The sequence below is a fragment of the Mastomys coucha genome, unplaced genomic scaffold, assembly GCF_008632895.1.
Source record: "Mastomys coucha isolate ucsf_1 unplaced genomic scaffold, UCSF_Mcou_1 pScaffold22, whole genome shotgun sequence".
In the NCBI taxonomy this organism is placed as follows: domain Eukaryota; kingdom Metazoa; phylum Chordata; class Mammalia; order Rodentia; family Muridae; genus Mastomys; species Mastomys coucha.
The window spans coordinates 200,192,859-200,197,479 of NW_022196905.1; the positions used below are offsets into that span (position 1 = coordinate 200,192,859).

A 4,621-nucleotide genomic window follows, 5' to 3' on the forward strand; every position below is an offset into this window, starting at 1 on the left:
CACATGGAGGGGTCTGATTGTTCTGGCAGCATGTGTATAGTAGAGGATTGCAAATTCAATCATCAATACTAGGAGAGGACCTCGGCCCTGTGAAGGTTCTGTGCCTCAGTGTAGGGGAATGTCAGGGCCAGAAAGTGGGAGAGGGCGGGGTGTCAGGCATGGGGAAGGGGGAGGCAACAGGGGTTTGTTTTTGTTGTTTTTGTTTGTTTTTTGGATGGGAAACTGGGAAAGGAGAAATTTACATGTAAATAAAGAAAATATCTAATTTAAAAAAAAGAAAATATCTAATAAAAAATAAAAAAAAACAAAAATAAATCAGAGACTGGAGAGATGGCCAAGCTACTCTTGCAGAGGAGCCAAGTTCAGTTCTCAGGACCCACATCAAAATCGCCTGGAATTTTAGTTGCAAGATACTGCAGACACCCACACATACACAGACAAGTGAATAAATAAGAATACATCTTTAAAATGTATACATTATACATTATAGTATGCTTATATTTCTATATAAAATTCATATTGCCTATAAAATATACATAATAACTATAATACATAAAAACTTATGAAGTAGCTTTATGCCTTCTTTCAAAACCCATGTTTTAGACAGGAATCAAAAAATATTGTAAGAGAGCCATATAGTAAATATTCAAAAATTTTCAGATAATGTAAAAACTCAGCAGCGTATCCTTTGTTTTCTTTTTACTGCAAACAGTTCTTCAATAATGTATACCGATATTTACTCCTGGGGCCACACAGAAATAGAGAAGCGGCTATAGTATACTCCTTGTTTTAGATTATAGGCTACTCTAGAATAAATTATCCCAGGCGATAAATGAACAAACACATAAACATCTAATGAATCCTGAATTAAATCAACTACTAAATGCAGTCAAGTGTGAGAGGGAGGAGGCCAGCTTCAGCAAAGGGAGATGCTCCGTGAGGTCTCCAGTAAGCTGGCATCTAGGAGTGGGCATGAGCCAGTCAGAGAAGAGCAAAGGAGAAGCCCACTTAGAGGGAAAGCATACGAGTTCCAAGCCCAGATGCAGAGAAGAACTTGCTGGTTAAAAATTCACAGTCTTGTCTCCTGGGGGAGTTCTGTGAGAGGACCAAGGAGCAAGACCACAAGATGAGATTTGGAAGTAAGATAAGAAACAGCAAGGAGAGCTCTGAAGACAATTCCCAGGAGCATGTGAAGCAGAAATGTCGTTAAGGAAGATAAAAATCATCAGACCATGTGTGCAGGAATGTGGGCAAAGTGAAATCGGCACCAGAATGAGGCAGGTCAAAGAGAAGTGGGCGGCTTTGATGAGAGCCTTGGGCTACTTGGGATGATGATTAAACCGTTAAGTCCTTCATTGGCATTCTGCCTTGAGACAAAGTCATCACTGGGGCACATACTGTTCCGACTCTGACTTTTATTAACCAAACCAAGAAAGTTGAGAGCAAAGTTTATACTCCCCTTTGCTCTGGTTCTTTTTATGTTATTCAAACTAAAATGTCTTTAAAATATCGTCCTTGGAAGACCACCTAAGACATAAGCAACACTATTTGCCTACAGAGAGGGAAACTGGGTATCAGTGGCACAGAGAAGGAAGAAAGCCAATGCACCAAGCACTATTATACGAAACTAATTATATTAGATGAAAAGGAATTGCTTAAAATTAAATATTAAATTTGTCCAACCTCTGGCTGGGGTGTATGAAATATATCTCTAAAGATATTTAAGTAGTATAAACAAGCAGTTATTTCCATCCCGATATTTTCAAAATATGACTAAAGTGGCAGTTCATAGTGTATATGTACATGAAACAGGAAATAATACTGGAAATGTATAAATTAATAAAAATAACTATAAGAGATCATGGAAGCAGTAGAAGCAACATTTTTTAAATATTTATTTATTTATTTTATGTATATGAGTACACAGTAGTTGTGAGACTTCATATGGTTGTTGGAAATTGAATTTTAGGACCTCTGCTCACTGCAGTCCACCCCACTTGCTCCGATCGGCCCCGCTCCCCGGTCGCTCAGGCCCAAAGATTTATTTATTATTATAAATAAGCACACTGTAGCAGTCTTCAAACACACCTGAAGAGGGCGTCAAATCTCATTACAGGTGGTTGTGAGCCACTCTGTGGTTGCTGGGATTTGAACTTAGTACCTTTGGAAGAGCAGCCAGTGCTCTTACCCTCTGAGCTATCTCGCGGGCCCAAAGCAACACTTTCTAAGTCAAATGAGGAGCTGGGGAGATGGCTCCATGTATAAGTGCTTGCTTTGCAAATATGAGGGCCAGTGTTTAGATCTTCAGAACCATGTAAAAGCCAGGAGTCCTTGCAACCACCTAATCTGAACTCTCAAGGGACAGAGATGAACATTCCCTGATCAAGGTGACTGGTTACATTAGCCAGAGTTGGTGAGCCTCAGATTCAGCGAGACAGACGTGTTTCAATATATAATGTAGGAGGCAATGGCAGAAGAGATCTAATGTGAAGTTTAGGCCTTCAAATGCACTGCACACACATGCATGCTTATCTACACATATGCAGCCACATCATGCACATGAGCGCGCGCGCGCGCGCGCGCACACACACACACACACACACACACACACAAACGAATTTAAGAATTAATGATAAAAACAAAACAAAAACCAGATTATACAGCTCATCTGGCCCTCTAAAAAGAGAATTAACATATTGCTTCTATGTCTACACCAAAACTTAAACACAACTATCGACAGCATCATTATAAGAAAGGGGTTTCTGAGCCGTGGTGGTGTGTGCTGCGGGGCTCTGTTCAGTCAGTCTGCTCCATCCTGACTCACTGACGTTCTCTCCTGCTGAGGGACAAGTCATTCAGGAAGCTGTGCCTCAGCCATGCTTGGCAGCCATGCTTGGCATTTAAAGATACCGGGAAAAGAAGCCCCGCAGAACGGGAAGTGGGGATTTACTGAATTCGAATCACATCACGAGCAGCAACGCAAAATTGCTGGAGAAGGTTTGTGCGGACTTGATCAGAGGCACAAAGGAAAAGAATCTGAAAGTGAAAGGACCGGAGTGCGCGCCTAACCAAGACATTTGAGCATCACTACCAGAAAAACACCTTGTGGCGAAGCTTCCAAGATACAGGATCATTTCCAAATGAGGATCCTCGAGATTTACACAGTCCTGAGATTGTTAAACAGATTACTTCCATCAGTATTGAGCCAGGAGTGGAGGCTGAAGTCACCAGTGTAGATGCATAAGTCAACTGTTTCAATAAATTGACTTAATTGTTTAAAAAAATAGATATGTATATGTCTATTTTTACATACATTATATACATATATATGTATGTATGTATATATACATATATATGTATGTACACATATATACATATACATATATGTATATACCATTCAGTTATCTACCCACCAGTGGATACCATAATAAAATGTAGTTTGTTCATGTAATAGAAATAATAAAGTGCTTATAATACTACAATATGGATGAACCATGAAATATTACATTGAGTGAAAGAAGTTAATGGCAAAGAGCACATATTGTACGATTCTGTGTGTACAAAAAAAATCCGGAATAGGATATAGCATTCTCAAAACCAAACATTAAAATTGCTGAGGCAGTAGGGCTCCTTGGGGCCATAAGGTGGAAAGTGATAGTAAACAGATACTGGATTTTGTTTAGAGGGTTAAAATGTTCTAAAATTAGATGGTGACAGTAACAGAGCCCTGTAAGGCACCATGCCGGGTTTAAGCAGGTGGATTGCATGACATGTGAATTGCATTTCAAGAGGCAGACTTTTTTCAAGTCAACTGACAAAAGGCTGCTAACTGTACTTCACAATTCAGGCAAACTGCTACTTACAATAACAATAGCAATCAGTCGGTACATGAACCCTAGGGTTTATGAAAATAAAGACATGGGATTTGTTGTTGTTGTTGTTGTAAGTGCTCATTTGTTTTGTTAGTGGGCAGAAAATATGATGTCCATGAAGTTATTTATTCTTATACACTTCGGATCGCCTGCAGCAGTGTTCTTTCTTGATCTCCCTTGAATGTACACAGCATCAGGCTAAAGAGCAGAAAATATCACAGAGCTGTAACTGCCCTGAAAACACTGAAGGGGCACTGTTGGAAACACCAATCCCACAGACATCCAGCCTGAGTAATGTACCACAGTTCCCTTTCCCTATGAAAGAAGATGGATGGTGAAACTGGAGACAGTCTTCGAACAGGTGGTTGATTGTGAATAATAGTGTTGGTGCCCAGAAAGTGCATGGCTGAGTCCTGTAAACTGCCCCATCCCCAATAGAGTCCTTCACGGACAGTGGGGTAAGAGCAATGGCTTCCTCTTCCTCATAACAAGCCTTACTTTATACAATTTCATTCTGCTGATGTAAAAAAAAATTCCTAAAAAATTAGCATTAGGTTGGCACAGCAATTGATAACAGTATATACTGCTCACAGTAAATACTGTTCTTGCTGTCTAAAATTATTTCAATAGTTTATCATCCGTGGTCACATTAGAATTCCCTACATGTTACTCTTCCAAAATCTAAATTTTTAGAAAAGTATCTTTTTTTTTTTATTGTTAGCATTCTTTTTTTTTTTAATTTTAGATAT

At 39.3% G+C, this 4,621-nt stretch overlaps 1 pseudogene; it reads left to right on the forward strand.

Moving 5' to 3' along the window:
• The first annotated feature begins 1,200 nt into the window (after positions 1–1,200).
• Positions 1,201–3,244, forward strand: LOC116104810 (annotated as a pseudogene).
• Positions 3,245–4,621: the final 1,377 nt, after the last annotated feature.